Source organism: Haemaphysalis longicornis, unplaced genomic scaffold, assembly GCF_048455015.1.
Source record: "Haemaphysalis longicornis isolate Haplotype H1 unplaced genomic scaffold, Haemaphysalis longicornis Haplotype H1 scaffold_1, whole genome shotgun sequence".
Classification (NCBI taxonomy): Eukaryota; Metazoa; Arthropoda; class Arachnida; order Ixodida; family Ixodidae; genus Haemaphysalis; species Haemaphysalis longicornis.
The window spans coordinates 353,829,473-353,848,173 of record NW_027526203.1 but is presented as its reverse complement, the minus strand read 5'-3'; the positions used below and the strand labels follow the sequence as shown (position 1 = coordinate 353,848,173).

Below are 18,701 nucleotides of genomic sequence, written 5' to 3'. Positions count from 1 at the left end.
AGCATTGCCCTCAGATACCAAAGTGCTGACGAGGTGGTGTTCATGTTAGCAGCGACTGTCGGTGTAGGCAAACGGGAGGAACCGTGGCATTTGAGGGAACTGCGCAGATTTTTGTCAAGCGTTTGGCATGATCATGACAGGTTGGGCCAGGTTATGGTGCACCTGAACATATGAGCAGTCGGTTGCAATAAATACTTTTTTTTACCCATAATCATATGCAATTTAAATGAAATAAAACCACTGGTAGCTGATCTCAGCACTCAGTGGGCTGCTTGCTCTTCCCTACCTGCTATGAACAAAGATTCGATATAGGCGTTGCTGAGCTGCTCGTGTTATGGTCGTCGCTGGTGAGGTACTTAACCACCAGGAAAGTTCAAAAATGTCAAAATATTAGCACACAAGCAATTACAAAGCCACCGTCAGTGTCGACTACTGACTCGATGGGACTTTGTAAATGCTTGCGTGCTTTGAGGAAGTGGTCCTTGTTGGCCTCTGCATCCACGTCAGTCTTCAAACCCTTAAACATTGTTAAACATTGTATGGCTGCTTGTTTGTCCCACTTGTAACCCTGCTCCAGACACACTGTCCTGGTGGGGGGGCACAAGTTTAATGCTCCTAGTCCTGCAAGTGGTGGGTGATGTGATCATGGAAGTTGTTAGCATGCCGTTTGTGGGTCTCTTGGACCATCTGCTGTGACCCTTACCGGGAAATATTGATCCTTGAAAACAAAGGCCTTGGTGCATCACTTGTGGTTTCAAACTCCTTGTAGTCGATGGCCCCAGGTAGGATGATGCCATCAAGTGACTGGCTAGGTGGATGATGTAGCTGCATTCAAAGACAAAGCCAAGCCTCTTTACAGATGTGGCAACAGTGCGATAAGTTAAAGCACTCTCACTCGGTTTATTTGGGCAACTTACCCTCATCCTGTATCCTGCCTTTAACTCTTTCGTGACCACGGAAAAATGGCCGATTTTGAGTGCTTCCAGAAAGATTTTTTTTTTTCTCTTGAGCTACTGGACATATTTAGCATTGCTATGCATGAAATTGTAGCTTACACATTTCTCTTTCAAACACATTACAGCAGTTGATGAAAAAACGGTGATGATGATGAAAGTTGATGAAAAAACAGCAATTTTCGGAGCGCCATATCTCCGGAACGACATCACTGGGCGCCGCCATCTCGATGTAGTGAAGATTGGAAAACATGGCCGCCAGGTGCAGCAGTTGCTCGTGGTTCAGGCAGAGTGTTCTTCGCCGATTTCTACGATGGTTTTGGTGATGGGGGTGGCTGGGTTCACATTTAGTTGTTTGATCTGTTGCGGGAACTTGCGCGACTCGAAAGACGGGAGTTCAAAAACAACGTGGTGCCCGCTAATTCGCCGGGTTTCGGCCATGAGTGTGAGGCGCGGTGCGTGCTTGAAGTGAAATTTCGGACTCATTGCGGTGTTATAAAACGCTGAGTTATTGCTGCCTTCGTACAGCGAGCTTGCGAGCGGTGGGAATAGGACGATGGACACAGCAGAAGTGGCGGCCCAGGCTACATCGCCGCAAAATGTTCAAGCAGTGTCCGATAGCGTGACGGGCTATTATTGCACGCTAGTAATAATGGTTCATCTATTTGATGTGAAATTTAATGACAAGAGGGAGGTTGCTACACATACCGACGTTGCGACGACTGTCACCTCGCTTTGCACAACTTTTGCCGTGGCTCTACACTCATGCATAAAGCCCAGTCTGGGATTAAAAAAATAATAATTTCAACATTCACGTGATAATAAAAATGCCGTACAATTGCGTAGTTTTTCAATTCGATATTCTCAATGGTGCTCCACGCTATCTATGCATGGAGTCCGAGAATTTAAAAATGCTTTGTAAAAATGTAGTGCAGTTCGTACTTTGCGATACTCTGGTAGAAAAAACTTTATTGAAAGGCAGTGTTATGTCCGTTCAAAACCGATTAAAAACTGCGCTATTTCCCCCTGAGTTGCCAAAAAATGATTTTTTATGCTCCTAAGGTGACATAATAGATGTCGTTCTGCTCCAAATCAAGGTTCTTCTGCTCCGAAATTGAGATTTCGCTGCTCCAAAAGCTGCTCCCAAATCTGATTCAGCTGTCTCACCCCTGAACTGGTGACCATATTTATTTTTTTGGTTCAGGTTCAACGGGTCAAAAAGAAATGGTTTGAGTTCAGTTCAGGCAAAAGTACTGGTTTTGGTTCAGTTCCAGCTCGACACCCTGATTTATTGAATATTTTGCTCCCAGTAAGGATTAGATGTTCACGAGACAGCCGCCTGTAAAAGGTTGTGCATCTGAAAAGTTTGGGGTGCATGTTTTGGCCAAAAGAAAAGAACAAGAAAGTTTGGGCACAAAGGCCTGTTTCAAATATTGACCATTTGCCCAAAAACGATTGTTTTTCTTGGGCCATCTAACACAAAAAAGTTTGGCCTGCATGGCCCCTTTAAACCAGCCAGGCATATTACGGCAGAACTTGCATACTGGTGAGTTACTGACACTGGTAATTGGTGAGGGGAAGAGGAGTGTAGCAGGGGAAGGGAAGGATGAAAAGTGGGATAGAGTGAGGGAAGTGAAGGGTAGGAGGATGAGAAAAGACCGTAGCGGGATGGGGACGGGCCGGGGAAGAGTTGGAAGATTATGAAGGTAGAGGAGGAGAGATGGAGGGAAGGGAGAATCGCCGCCGGTGACGGGAATGAGAGGAAGCAGAGGTTTGTGGTGAAAAGCGGGAGGGATAAGAGGAGTGTGTGATGGAGAGAGAGTAGGGTAAAGGGGATGTGTGAAGTGTAGTGGAAGGGTCGGTGTTGGGGATGCTGGGAGGGGAATGGTGAAGTGGACGAGTAGGATTGGGCAAATGGAAAATGTGAGGAGGCATGGGGGGAAGGACATTAAAGGAGCCATGAAGAGAAAACAAAAGTTTGTTTTATTCGAAAGATTAGGTGTTTCATAGTACCCTAAGCGCTTTCCCGGAAGCAAATGATGCTTTATTCACTGAGAGATAAGGCAATTTAAGCCAAAATTTTAAATCTCCCGCTCAATTGCACATTTCGTGACGTGAACAATGGCGTCATACGAGACGGTCCATGAAACAGATACTTAGTATGTCGACTCCATATAGCACCCACACGCGGGAATCAAACAGGAACCAGAACTCGTGCCGAAACCGAGACGGCGGCCATTTTAAAAATACTAGTAAAACCTAGTGCACCCGCAGCCCTAGTCATGGAATCGCCTGATCCGGAGAACAAAACTCGCCGAGCAGCTCAGGCTTGCATTCAACAAGCTCACACCACTTGAACGCTCAATACTTATAAGTGCACGAGCGGCAGGAGTTGTGGGATACGCGGATGGACCGGAAAGCGACCATTCCGCGATAGCCACAACAGACGAACGCCCAGCCGTCGGCACCGCTGCCTCGTCAGTCCCGCCGCGACAGACGAATACAGACTGGTACGTACCGTGCCGTATTTTTATTACGGTTAATAATAGTTCAATTTCAGTAGCAGTATCGCTTATGCCAGTTGGCCGGTGTCGTGTATGGAAAGCCGTTCGCGCGAGCTCTCTGCTCCGACCAGCAAGATACGAGCGTCAATGCGCGTTGTGTACGGCATTTTTTTCCCCCAAGGTCAGAGCGTTTGACGGCGATTTGACGAAGTCGGCGACGAGCGCCAGCATGTCCCAGGAGTGAGCTAACGTAAGGGTCCCTGCCGTAATCACTTCCTCGGAAATGAAGCGAGCACACTCGTACTTCCTTTAGCTCTCTTTCTCCTCCGTTTGCAAAGTTTACAAAACGTAGCCACTTGCTTCGCCGAGGTTCGTCGTTGGGCAGCACATGAAAGGAGATCTCCTCACCGGCGGGGATGTCGCACTCCCTCGACGGTTTGCATGGGCATTTCAAAACGCAGCAGCGAAATTTCATTGTAAAGTACTCGAACAAACTGAAGTTTTCAGTGGTTGTAAACTGTAAACGAGCTCCTAACAGCAGCAGCAAGCCAACACCATTCCGAAACTTCTGCGACGACTGTCACTATCTCGTCGCTGCTTGCTGTTCCTTACTCCCCTCGTTCATATTTTTACCTTTGCTGGTTGGCGATATGACGACCAACCTCCTGTGAAGGGATTACGATACCAAGGAAGGTCGCGGCTGTGCCTGCTGTGACGGTTCGTTGACCCCGAAGAGCCTCGAACACGAAAATTCGTCTGCGCGACGGTGGCGACGGCGAGATGTCGAGTTCGGCTGGCGGTAGTTTCGTACGCATTGGCATACACGCTTGCGTATTTATTCGGAACTTCAAGTGTTTACTCCACCGTTCTTAGTGTCATAAAAGGAATGCGCAGTATGTTTAACGGGCATATAGTTCACTATGCAAACTGGTAAGCCCTGCCTAACTAGCGTTTGCTTTCGCCGACCTCCGCCAATCGCAGAGCATTCTCGTGCGACATCATAGGTTCTGTTGCGGGAAATGAGCTGGTGGGTCGCATGGTAATTCCCTTTTTTCCTAATTATGTAGCTTATTTGAGCGAAGTTTGTGTTAAAAGTGGTGTCAGTATGGTTCTAACGAGGCAATCTTTCGAATGAACCAAACTTGTGTTTTCTCTTCATGGCTCCTTTAAGGGAGGAAAGGTGGACGGGCGATCGGGAGGGTGGTAGAATAAGTAATGAATGAGGAAAGGGAGAACTGAATGGAGGGGTGTACGAGGAGGAAGTGGGATAGGGGAGTATAACGCTAAAGGGAACAGGAGCGAAGGGTGAGGCGGGACTGACACAGAGAGGGGCTAAGGGAGAAGTTGGGGTGCGAGGTGAATGGAAGGGAGAGTGAAGGGTGGGTAGAGAAACAGGAGGGGTGTTATGTGGCAGAAATGAGTCTTTGTCACTTGCAGCGAAGCAAAAGAGCTGCCCAAAAAAAGAGGTGGCTCCCGCTCGGGCCACTCGAAAACATTGTAGATCAAGTTTTTTGCGCAAAATCAAGACAAAAAAATTAGATACTAGCTTGCTTATCTCGTTTATCACAAAGGACACTGACCTCACACTCCCCTTTGAAGTACACCTTTAAGAGGTACTGTTAAAGGGACACTAAAAGGTGGAAACAAGTTGGCATGTATCGTTGGATTACGGTGCTGAGAATCTAAATATACCATTCTTGCTACCAGCAGACGTTTAATAAGGCAGAAAACCCAAGAAACGTGAAAACGGGCGACGACGCCCCGTGCGCTTTTGGGTACTACGGTTTTGTGACGTCACAAAAGTGGTGAACGTCGAGAGCTCTTGGAGAAGCTTCTATAATTGTTTTTCTCAAATAAACAGTTCATAAGTAGTTGAGAAGTGAAATAAATGTAAATCAAAACTTTCCGCGAGCTGACCTAATTTAAGAACAGACTGCAGATCCTACACGTTACGAGACCGGCTGCTTCCCTCATGCTTCAGAGTCTGTCATCATTTGATTTGATTTGATTTTTATCATGCTTTCAGTTTCGTCTTGGAAAAGCATTGGTCCGCAATTAGCCAAGTCAGTAAGTAACCTACCGCGGTTGAACGCTCATGCTTCTGCAAGCAATATCCCCGGCACGAAGCGTGCCCGCGCTCGGTTCAAACCTTATCGCCGGTGAAAGGTTAGGGTTCTTACTGTTGGAGGTCATCCGAACGACCCGAACTTGTGATTTTCCGTTCGCTGCGAGCCGCCGTTGATAAATAATCCGTAAATCGTGCGCGTGTAGCCCTACACTTGTTATGTTTGGGCCGGGCGGAGCCTCGGCCACGAAAACTCTCGAGACGGGCGCGGGATTGGTGGTGATGAAAATGTTTTATTGAGCTGGGACAGAGTTCGTTGAGCCGTTCCTCTCTTGCGGGGTGCGGGAAATGAGTGCGTATTTCACGCCAGGTTGGCGCGTCGCGTGAGAGAAGAGAATAGGAGACGGACGTGATCGCCACGCGATGTGAGATGAAGGCTCCCGCTTGAGCGACGCCCAGCCGGGCAGCCGCAGTTGCGCGGTACACCATGGCGCGATATTTGAAACTGAGCTTTTCGCTGCTTCGGCGGTCGGCGTGATGTGGTCTGGGTGTCGAGTGTAGGCGGGCACACCGGCTGCTGGAACGGTGAAAAGCATTATTGGTTCCGTCGGTGGCACATAATAAAAGTAAAAGCCAGCAAACGTACTCGGCGGTTGGCCATGGCATGGTGATGTAAAAGCTACCGTTGCCACGAGAGCGCCTAGCGCCAACCGTTTACGTTCCGGAGCGCCCCGATGCCTCGCTCCTACTTTGTGACGCGATGTCTGCGTCACGAAAAAGTGAAAGGGAAGCGGGAGAGAAAAATGCCAGCTTTCTTTACGTGTTTCTCAGGAAATAACGCATCGCTGCTCGTCGAACAAAGGCTGAGATTGCTACGAAACGTATGATCTTTAAGTTAAAACAAAATTTTATTCATCCTTTAGTATCCCTTTAAACAAGCAAGCCGTGCAGCGCTTCTTCCACGTTTTAAAGCATACTGCACATCTTTTTTGGGAGGTGCAGTGTCTGCTTATCTCGGTGGTCTGAAATCTCGATTTTCGAACGCGACTCCAGCTTAGCGACTGGCCGAAAGTCGCACGGAGTCTGGAAGGCGCCTTTCAGACTGCAGAGGTTCTGTCTGATAAAGCTTTTTTCACTTTCCCCAAAGTTCCTGAAAGCATGGAGAGCTGTAGTTTTCAAAAACTATACTCGGTTACAACTTAAGAACGGCAACAGAAGTTGCCGCTGTGCCTCATCACCATAGCCGGATGTTACTCCGCGCGGCGCAAGTAGGGCGTTACTGGGAATGTTTTGAACATGGCGTGAGCCGTTACCGTGATTTTTTTGGACTTAATATGCTTATTAACGACTCCAGCGACGACAAACAAACTGCGTGAGACAAGGCAGACGGTATCACGCATTCATAGCAAACCCCTTTCAAAACGCGCGCGCCCGTTGGCATCCGGGCCCGTCGCTTAGGCGGAGTGATACCGTACATGAGCTGTTGCTGTTAACTTGTTCCCGAGTATAACACAGAACTCTACGCTTCGGTTTGCTTACGGAGGCGTATTTTTTTCGGTATCTTTTCTGCTTTCTCTCGAGGTTTTCTTTAATGCTTTTTACTGCTGCAAGTAAACTGAAAACGGCCAGTATGGCGATAGTGCTTGTATGACGTCGCATGAACACACAAACTGCCTGGATATCGAAGGACGCCATGAAACAGCTTTTGAGCGATTTATGTAATGTGCGCAGAGCAGTAACATCTGCCTTGGGTACTCCGTCGCCACCTAATCTAATGAAAGGGTGTTCTAAAAGAATTTCAGAGAAGTTGCCCTTCGCACGCACGTCCTCCTTCCTCATGCGCTGCTGTCCCCCGTGCAAGACTCCGAAAGATGAAATTGTGAATTGATCATAGTTGTATTAGTTGTTGTTTGCTCAAGTGTTTCGCCTGATCTCAGGGAGTTGTGGAAGGAGCCAGCGTGTTTAGTGCTGCTAGGTTGTGGCAGGCAGTGGCAGAATCTATTGGCTGGTACACCTTAGAGTGCACCGGTGTGTGTGATCAGTCTCGTTGCCTTTGCTTTGAGTGTACAGGCTGTTGTATCGGGTGAGCGGGAAACATAGCAGAGCTCAACCACATCCCTTCTGAACTGTTGCGAGCATGGCCAGATTTCTGAGACCGCTGTTATCGCACTTCGTGTCTTTGAAAAGTGGAAGGCGTGCGATGTGAATGCGCTCGCTGTATCCTCACTGCGAGCTCCGGTACTTTTTATTGGCGGGCATCTGCGGAATCCCATTAGGTTATTATCTGCGGTTGGTCGAGGCCGTGGATGCGCCGTGCAGTGGCCGTGTGTCTCAGCTCTTAAAGGAGCCATGAAGAGAAAATACAACTTCATGTAATTTGAAAGAACTAGGATTCAGTATCTCACTCAGCTACATTACAGCCCCAAAAGATGTTTTTTTAACGAAAAAAAAGCAAGAAGTATTTAAAAACTGTCAAATTTTGCGCCACAGTGACGTGTTATGAGCAAGAATGACGTCATACGGGCCAACAATAAAACATAATTTTCAGTGCATTAACTGCACGTTAGCATTCAAGTGATGCGGTCAAATGGAACTAGAGGCCCGATTACAGACGTCCAGTCATGTGTTATCGCGACAGGTCAGTTAGGCGGCCGCCAATCGCACAAACAAGGTTCCGTGACGTCATAGAAAAGTTGCGGGAAATTGGCTAGGGGGTCGCGACTGCTTCACACGTTTTCTTTAATATCTCCGTTATTCGTTCGAAGATTGCGATGATATTGGTATCATTGTTATCGGGACTAAGCAGTCTTTCTAATAAACCCAACTTGTATTTTGTCTTCATGGCTCCTTTAAGGACCCATTACTACTCCTGGGCAGTTCCTTTGGCCCTCCTTCTTTTGACCGCCACATCCCCGGAAGTTTCGCTTCAGTGGGCCAGAGTAGCAACTCCTCCCAGCACTTTTTTGACCGTTGGGTGGGCACACTCCGTTGTTGTTGTTGTGGTTGTTCCTCTTCCAGTGGCACATACTCACGTGGGGGATTGGCCAAGAAACGGGGTGCCTTTTTGGGGCTGTTACGCGACTCAAGTGCGCGTGCAAAATGTTTTCCCGAGCGTGGTCGCCGTGCTTGAGCTACTCGGTGCCCGAGCTCAAGGTTGCCAACCGTCCCGAATTTTTCATACAGTTCCCCGAGTCCTGCACCGTCCCTACCCGGACAGCTATATGTCCCTGATTTGTTCCGGACCGTCCAGTAAAGTTTTTAAGTTAAGTTTTTAAGTGCAGAGCAGTTTATGGGCTCGCCTTGTCGTCGTAGCTCGCTAACGGCCGATGCGACTGCCGGAATCAGGCGGCGCAGCGAGATAACGGACCAAAGTAGAGCCTTCTGTACCATCGTCAGGGGGTCACGCTGAGGGTTCGAAAACCGCGAGGTTTAAATAGTCATAACCGTTCGAATCTCGTGAACCGCTGGCGCTTGTCATACATCTCCCCGTTGTTTAGCACAAAGAAAACTGCAGGTACATTTCAAGCAAAATTTCGGAACGCGGGGGGCTGCCGGTTATATGCACAACCGATAGTAAGCGAAAAAAAAAAAAAAAAAGCGGCCGTGCAAGAAAAAAATGATGCGTTCGAAATGCCGCAGAAAGGCTCCAGCCGGGCAAGAAAAAAATTACGCGTTCGAAATGACCCAAAACAGCTCCAGCATACGAAATTAAAGCAAGCACAAAAGAATTCGCCCCAGTCGACCCTGTGAATGTGGTTGGAAAGCAAAGCTGTAAACGGCACCCACAACGATTACCCATGAGGCGTTACTTATTCCCTCACGTCGCTCTAAAATAGTGAAACCAAACAGAAGTGAAATGCACTTAACCACACCCTTTATTACTTCAAAGAGATATTCATGGTGAGGTTAAATCAATGCACGATGCATGAGCGGTGGTTGGTTAAGTTTTATGAGTGGAAACTTTTTTATAAAATTAAAGGAAGCTCAAACCCGGTGTTGGGCGATCTCACTTCTCAGTCTCTGCCGCCGCGGACGTAGGCGACGAGATCGGCGGCAGAGACGGAAGGGGAGGAGGAGGAGGAGGATCAGGAGGAGGAGGAGGAGGAGGAGGAGGAAATACTTCTATTCAGATTTCTGAACGGCCCAGAGTGCGGCCCAGGGGAGTGGTTCCGTCTTCACTGGAGCCCATATGCAGTCTGCGCCCAGTGCTCCGTTCACCAGCTGAAGCTGGGTAGGCAGAGAAGGGCTGCACAGCAGCATCTCCCATTGCTCTTGTTGGGTAGTTGACGGAAAGAGAGGAGGGTGCTCAGGGCTAAAGTCAAACACCCCGATTATGTGGCGGAGTGTTCCTACTTCTGAGCAAAATTTATATTCAGCGTCGTAGCGATTCGGGTGTGGGAAGGAGCCGGATTGTATAGCCCTAGGGTAGTTTGTTGTTCTCCGAAAGGTCAGGGTAAGGCGAAGGTAGGGTATGTCTCTGGAGGCGATATTGCTGGGTTATGTCCATGAACGAGACAAGCGGGTGACTGTCCTCGTGTAGCTCCATAGCACGGGGGGGGGGGTAAAAGCGCAGGCTTGTTGGTGGGCGTATTCGTTGCCCTCCATGGAAGCGTGAGCGGGTGTCCAGATGAGCTGAATGGAACCGTTTGGGGAGTGGTTTTTTAGCACACGCAGTGCATGTCGGGACACCCAACCCGACTGGTAATTCCGGTAGGCTTGTTGGGAATCGGTGACTACCTTCCGAACGTGTCATTCAGCGAGAATGCAGGGGGTAAACCCGTAGATGTGCTTGGTGAGTGCAACACCTGTCTTCCCCGCCTCCACGTGGGCTCGTAGTTACATCGGTAAGACAACGGGCTCTCTCTTTGTTACGGTATTGGTTCCAGGTTCGATTCCTGGCGGTGCCAGTAAATTCATTTATTTATTCGCAGGAGTTTTCTGTTGACACCAGCGGTCGCGAAAGAACCGTTGGTGGGTAGAGGTGAAAAGCTTTGCTCTAAAAAGAACAGAACTCCTTCTGGGGCAGTTTCAGGAAGGGGGCGCGCGAGCACTGCGAAGGCGGGAAATTTGAAATGCATTGGGTGCAGCAGTAAGCGGATAACGGCGCTGCAGCCGATTATGGCGAATCACTGTTCTGCTCTTCCGCGTTTGTCCCCCCCCCCCCCCCCCCCCCCCCCCCCCCTCCGCTCTTTTCCGGTAATGGCCAGCGCCCTGGCGTGTGATGGGCCGCCGGCGGCAACGGTGCCCCCTCCCCCCGCAGTGGCACGTCGGCCGTGGAACGCGATGACGGCGCCGCGCTTTGCCAGGCGCGCCACCGCTATGCAAATCTTTTTTGCATTCCTGGCCCTTACCATTCGGCCGCTTCGGAGCGTGTTTTGCGGCCTTGCCGTTAGCCGCGCATCTCTCCCTCTCTCCCTTCCTCTCCGCGGCGTTTCATAGCGTCCCAAAGAAGCGCCACGGTTCGCGTTCAGGCGTGGCTTACTGAGGAAACTGGAGCTGCGATCGCGCGTCTTAACACGAATCGTGGGCAGTGCGTGAATCGGATTGGCAGCCAGTGGCCTATAGTGCACGGTGCTATGGATTATACCTGTCGGCGTTGAGCTGTTTGTTCGTTCTGTTTTGCGCCTGCACCCGAGTTGCGTCAGCTGCTGTATCTTGAAAGGGCCCTGTCTTGTGAATTCAGAGCCTCGGAGCTTAGCGTAGCGGTGGGCGGGGCCAAGGCATCTTCGTAACATACCGCCATGCCGTGGAGCAAGCAATGTGCGTGTACCTTTTAGCGGTGGCAGCGAATGCAGGGTGCCAACTGCGTGGGTTAAATCGCAAGTATGATCAATTCAGTTCTCGCTAAGACACTTCGTCAGCCTACTTGCGGCCACCAACAGAATGTAGTCTCGGTCACCGCTAAAGCTGCAGGGCGGCAGCATGCGGCAGACGGTAACAAGCTTAATTATCCATTAAAAGCTGCTAAGTGCGTAATTTGGCATGTTACGCTGACGCAAAGAAAAAAGTTTTTTTTTTTTTTTTTGCATAGACGCAGTCTTTCTTCGACGCAGGCGATGTGTCGAGGCGGTGTATGAATACCATAATTACCGTCTCCGACGCTTAAACAGCCAGAAAACATTACGTTAGCCGAGACCCGGGACAATTTTTCTTTTGTGCAAAAATTGCATAAAGAACCGTCTAAATAGTTATTGTCACATTATCATTAAAAACGGCAAAATAGTCCGTTCGGGGTATTAGCGATGTCTAAGTATATTGATGATGACCCACGAAATTTGGGGGCATGTGGCAAACGAGAGGCGCTTGATTTTTTGTGTTGCGTTTTTTTTCCCGTTGTTATGGTGGCCTACCAGCCCACTAGTCATAGAATGGCACATTAGGTGGTCGTTCGCAGCGTGAATAATTATGTGCAGCCCCGTTTGTTCGTGTCAGTTTCGGTTTCGACAGAACGAACACCGAGGCGGCCGCCATGACAGTGGGGCGATCGTGACGTCGCCGTTGTGGTCGCATCCCTGCCGGTGTGGACGCGCGCACTTCCAGACTGGCAGTGGTGTCCACGCGCCAGGGCAGCATGACGTCAGTCTCAAAACCGTGCTGCACACGCCGGAGCAGCGCGCGCCAACCACAGCCAACGCGTTGGACACGTCACGGGGGCCCGCACGTTGGCAGTTTGGTGCATGAGGAGCAGATGGCTGCAACCCTGGTCGGCGATTATGGAGTTTTAGCATACAGTTACCGTGTTTGCGTTACCGTTTACCGTGGTACCATAATCAGGAGTTTCCGTTTACCGCTGAAAACAGTAAAACACGTTTTAGCTCTCCGTTTGCGGTTTGCGTGTTCCGGCCGCCGTGGCGCAGGTAGCGACATCTGTTAATTAGTCTCAAAGCATATCACGCGTAATTTTGTTGCCCATATCTATTTGCATTCATTTAAAGTAACTTGAATATTTCACTTTTCGGGTGAAGCATTCCCACTAACTGTAGTTGTTTTGAGAATACTGCAGCCATCACCTGTAGAGCTTTAAAACGAAAACGTGTTGGTGGCGCCATCTACCGAGTAAAGTTAGAATCAAGGTAAAATAGAATTTGCCCCCGCGCTAAATGTTTAGGTAAGAAATGAGTAAAATATGTCGTAGTAATTACTCAATAACCCTCAATACCTTGCCCAGCACAATTTCGGAAGCCTAAAAGCACTTTGCTAGCACAGAAACTTATCGGAACTATTTGAGGCGGGCAAGGCTTAGCACGAGTAGGGGCGGCCATTTGCTCGCTCATCTGGGAAAAATAGTCGTTTGGCGATCTCTTGAGCATTATGTAACAACAAACACGTAATAAACAGCATCAAGTAAGATTACTCCTATCGGCTGTACCAAGCATAAAGCGCCGAGCGTACTGCATATCAATACGAGACGTACGGTACACTTCGTCTGCTCAGGAAGCTCGCTGGCGACGGTAAAGTCTGTGCCGGTAAGTTACCGTTCACGGTAACTCTCGCGCATGCGCAGTCGACTCCCGCAAACACGGTAAATGGTAACGTAAACACGGTAACGCTATGCTAAAACTCTAGCAGGGTTTGTAGTTGGGCAAGTTGGTACATAACTTTAACAAAACAGCGCGAAGCACGGGACAAAGGGAAGATGAAGACAAAACAAGCGCTTGTTTTGTCTTCAACTTCCCTTTGTCCCGTGCTTCGCGCTGTTTTGTTAAAGCTAAAACTCTAATAGTTCTAGCATACCGTTACCGTGTTTACGTTACCGTCTACCGTGCTTGCAGGAGTCGACTGCGCATGCGCGAAAAGTTACCGTGAACGGTAACTTACCGGCACAGGCTTTACCGTCGCCAGCGAGATTTCTGAGCAGACGAAGTGTACCCTCACGTCTTGATTACAGCGAATGCAGTGCGCTCGGCGCTTGATGCTTGGTACAGCCAGAGTCCTTCGAGCCGATAAAAGTAATCGTAGTTGCTCAGGAGTAAAACAAACGACTATTTTTCTCGGGTGGGCGAGCGGAATGGCCACGCGCTGCGCCGATATCTGGCGAGCATAGACATCGGTGTTGCTCGGCCGTCCGCTCGCGTCGCCATGCATTTTTGGCGACGCGCGTCGACGCGGGACGACGTTGACGCGTGAAAACGCGGAAAGTACGCTGCAAGGGGTTGGTCCTTACACGACATTAGTTTTAGCATATCGTTACCGTGTTTACGTTACCGTTTGCCGTGTTTACGGGAGTCGACTGCGCAGCGCGAGAGTTACCGCGAACGGTAACTTACCGACACAGGCTTCACCTTCGCCAACGGCTTCCGGTAACACGGTAAACGGTAACGCAAACACGGTAACGATATGCTAAAACTGCCTATTGACCGTAAGCGGCGTTGTTTGACGTGACCCTGTTTGTCGAGCACGAACAATTACTTCCTACCGTAGCAAGAACAAGCCAGGTGCAAATAAGGTCAAAAACAAAGCAACGGCGGACAACGGTCCGCGGCTCCGTATCGTAGCGTTACCTGGGAGGAGTGACGGTAAGCAAGGCTGCAGAGCCTAATGACGCACAGAAAGTTCGTTTGAATACCCGCCCTTGTTGCCATTGTGACTTCATGGCAGACGGCACGAAAACACGCGATTTCGCGGGAGAATCAAAATTTTAAACTAAATCGAATAATTATTTATTGAATACGGCATCTCTTGCTGCCGCTCAAGCGGGGGGAACCTTTTGAATAAAACAAACTTGTATTTTGTCTCCATGGCCCCTTTAAGGGCACAAGTAATGTGCGTGTGGAGCGCCGCTTATTTCCTTGGCATTTGCCTGACTCCACCCTTGTGCCTTCAGCTTTCTTTTTCGAGCGAAGCTTGTATTGGGTGAACACAGTTCTCCCTGCTTTGGCAGCTGCTGTGGGTTGTAATGCGCGTGTGAAGCCCGTTGTACTGCCCGAAAGCATACTTTTTGCTGCAAAAGCCCGTCTTTTTCTCCGCGCACACTTTTGGTTGGTCCAGAAACACATTTTTGCTTGTCCAAAACTCTTTTCTGGCAGCTCCGAAATTACTAGGGTCGGCCACGTCATTCAGCATACGCAATTGCAGTTGTCGGGCTGTTGAACGAGCATAAAAAGTACACTTTTTAGGACCGGTTCTACGGCTCGAGCAAACGAAAAGAAAATCAATATTTCAGGCGCCGTTAATTTAGTAATAAACAACTGTTGTCTTCACGGTGATATCAAAATAAGAACGCTGTAAGCTGAATTGTTTGAAGAAATGTAACATAACTCCCTTCTCTGATGTCCGTGCTGGGAAGTTCCGATATTGCTTCTTTAAAAGCAATATATCTGAGCAGTTTCTTTTAACTGTGTAATTCGACTTCCTTTCGTCGTGTGTGAAGAAAGGTTGTTTGCAATCAAGGGGAGGTTTAACTGTGAACTTTCACTTGTTATATTTGACGCAGGAACAGGAGGCGTATGTTTAAAGTAAGAGGCGCTTCGAGAAAGGCTTACACTTTCGTTTCGGGATGTTTGAGGAGTCCACCGGTACTTTTGTCTTTAACGGAGGAAGCCAATATCGGGCAGAAATCAGTGAAGTCGCCGTAGTGTTTGCACGTTTACACTAATGCATTATTTTTATCAATCAGCTCGTCGTCGCTGTGGGCTTGCTTGGAAGGTGGCTTTAATGCGTCCGTCGTTTGTGCGCCAGCACTTTTCCAGCATCGTTCCTCTGCAAGAAGTTTAATCCTCCTAGGGGCCTTTTCCTGAAATGTTCGTTGTGTGACGGAGAAAAATTGAGGCAGAACCCGTGCTCTTTTTTGGATAACGTAAATGGGACTAGCACTGTTTTGGTGGCAGGTCTGCAGTGGTTCACGTCACTCTTTCTGGGCACCGAAACACTGCTGCCGCACGAGATTCCTTGCGCGCGCGCGTTTTGGCTCACGTCTGTTCCCCATTTGCTCAGCAGCCGTGGCGGCGGGTCCTCTACCGTGCACTTCAAATAGTAGTGTTTTAGTATAGCGGCTAGCGTACGCTACGCTATGGTAGGCGGGCAGCGGGACCCGACTGCTGGCCGATCGTCCTTGCGGAACGAATGCACACCTGTCCAGTTGGGTCCTGGTACCATCCGACCCTATGGCGTAGACGCTAGCCGCTGTGCTATAATAGTAGAGAGTTATAACAGATCGGAAAAACGGTTCCGGTACGGTAGCGTCTACCGTCTGGATGCCACCGCGAATGCGCAGAACCCTACCGTAAACCGGAGCGACTTGGCCGGACGGTACTGAGACGTACCGTGTCCGTCGTTCCAAAGCGGACGGCCGCTTTGGAAGAGTTTGGTAGACGTACGCTTCGCTCACGTCTAGTCGAACGGATTGTAAATATGAGATCGTTTAAGAAAAATGAGGTTGCAATAAGCGAAATCCGTGCGATTCTGACAGCTCAAGCAGCAAGCGAAACACGGTCCCAACCCAACTGCCGTGGCTTGTGTCGTCGAGCGACACATGTACGATAGCTTCTTTTAGGTGGAATAAAGGCGATCCGGCTACATAACTAGTATTAACAGAAACATGGGGCCCGTCTACAAATCTGCGAATGAGGAACAGGCGGTGTCAGTGTAAGGGACTCTCAAATACAACGAAAACCTAGAAGCAGCCAGCCGTATGTACTGCGAGCCCAGCTGCTGGCGCTATCTTTTGAAATGGAGTAGAGGTAAAATGCCGCTTCATGTTCACGCAGTCGCTGGTTCGAATCTCCGTAGGGGCATTGGATGTTTTTTTTTTTCTTTTCAATATTGCCTTTAGCGCTTTTGAGGACTGAAAACTAAAATTTCAGCACAGGAAACGCCACAGACTCACGAGGAATTGCCAAACGACGTACAACCCAAGTCGCTCTCAGTTACGGTAGCATGTCCGGTAGTTACGGTCTGCTATAACTAACTCTTAAAACGATCCTTCCCGGTACATTCCGGTAACGGGTACCGCGTACCGTACCGGAACCGTTTTTCCGATATGCTATAACTAGTTTTACCGCTACCGGAGGTTCACACTACGGCGGCGGGTTACCGAGACCCGCCCTCGGAGGGAATGCAAGGCCGGCCCGCGGAACTAATCCACCCTACCGGAACAAGAGTTTTAGCATAGCGGGCACCGGATAAACGCTACGGCGGCGGGTGCCGGGCCCGACTGAGCGGGTGCACATTCGTTCCGGTAGGGTGGATTAGTTGCGCGGGCCGGCCCTCCCCGCGCGCGCATGCGCAGTCGGGTCCCGGCAACCCGCCGCCGTAGCGTGAGCCTCCGCTAGCCTCTATGCTAAAACTCTGCTGTAGTGGAGGCGACTGCTTTACCTTGACACGTATTATTAGGAGAAACGCTGGGGGGTACCAGCGGTGAGTTTTCGAGGCCGCTTCCGGTGGCTTTGCTTTCGAGTTCAGTGTTCGCTTTCGTGCGTTACAGTGGGCCATTCATTTTGTACCTCGCTCCTCAGCTCCGTCTACCGCGTCATGCGGTGTGTACGCTGTCGTCGGAGGGAGGGATTATACATGCGAGATAATTACAAAGCGCGTTTGGGACGAGTTATGTGCGTTCTGCAAAAGTGGCTGCAGAAACAAAACAAATCTCCAGTTTTCTGCAGGGCGAACACTGACGCACGAACCTTCCTTTTTGTGAGCAATTATGTTGCCATCGTCGACGGATTTCTTATTGATGGTGCTTGCTTTTTTTGTTTGGAGGCAACGATGTTGTGGAATGTGCTGTCAGTTACTTAAGTCAAGGAACTCTCCCGAAAGCATTGTTCACGCGTGGCAAGGACGCGCGTCTTTGCCAGCTTCGCATTGTCGGCCAACTGTCGGCGTCGGTGTCTGCACACGGTCGGCCAGCGTTGCAGCTGCTGTCTCGCACCAAATAAAAGTGTGTACGAAAGGGAAAAGAACAGCCAGATAAGCACCGGGATCTGACGGCATTTCACAGCGCGGATTTTGAGTACGTGGGGTTAGGAGGATGCGAAGCTCTGTGAAGTGAGTGACGGTACCGCAGGCATCGTTACGTGTTACATATCGAGTAACTCGTCACTTGTCATAAGTATCTTGCACAGCGTAAAAGGATGGGACACTAGTAGTAATAGACACCACAGTGTATTACTGCTAGTGTCCCATCCTTTTACGCTGTGCAAGATGAACGTTTTCCGACTCGCCCAAATTTCCGCATTGATTGTCATAATTAGTTCACCGTGAGGTTGTAAACAATTAGGAATGCCCGCCTGATCTCGATACATGGGCTTCTGCCGGAACCGTGTGGTTGTAGAAAGCGGCAGGAACTTGTTTTATCTTAACCATGCCGAAACAAATTGTACGACCTTGATGTGAGAAAACTGCTGCATTCCCATCGGAAGGGTTGTCTCAGCAGGCGTGATTGATAACCATCAGTCGCTGTTTTATTGCATGTAGCGGTAGTCCCCTGCAACCCGCAAAGGGGCGTTTTTGGGACGCGCCTTCGTCCAGCGGTATCCAGCGCTATCGAGGCCGCTAGCTAGTCGACTCGATCGGCTGGTCGCTCTTTACGTAACGCCTAATTACTCTGCAGTGCAAGAGCGCACTTCCCCGATAGCGGTGCTGACCGGGGCAAGAAAAGGTTACGAAAGCTTTCCCCCGAGCGTGTTTGTTCGCGAAATAACCTCGCAGCCCGGAGGAAACATCCGACGCCGGAGTCCCGGTTTGAAGCTAGCTGTCGGGCCGAGCGCTGCGGTTGCCTGGAGCTGGGCGCCGGCCGGCATCGATTAGGTCGGCCCGCTTTAGCCGCACTCGCTAACGTCCACAGTTGAGGGTCCGACTGGAACCGGCTGTGGACGACGGGAGGACTGGTAAAGGACAGCGCAGGATTTTATAACGGAAGCAGCTTCGTGGAGTGGCTCTTTTTTTTCTCCGTTTTAAGTCGGCAAAGCTGCTTCATTGCGGGCTGGATTCCCATCCCCCCCCCACCCCCCCCCCCCCCCCGGCGGTTTGTTTTTTATCGTGAAGCCAAGCTGAAGGCTTCGGGTGAAAATGTTCGTTGCGTGTCACCCTGCAGGGAACGCCGGATGCCTTCGCGCAGGACTGCGTGGCAAGCTACGTGCGCGTTCTGTCGGGAGCTTGTTTGCCCGCCTTCTGGCGATTCGCGGGCGCCGGCGGCACTTGTTGTGGCTGGCCTAGTAGTCGGCTTCCCGTCGCGCTTTCCGC

The 18,701-nt window shown here is 50.0% G+C and overlaps 1 protein-coding gene across 4 annotated transcripts in view; it reads left to right on the top strand.

Annotated features, from left to right (window-relative positions):
• Positions 1-18,701, top strand: part of Cadn (neural cadherin) — a 297,368-nt gene that overhangs the window by 2,606 nt on the left and 276,061 nt on the right. The window lies entirely within an intron of this gene.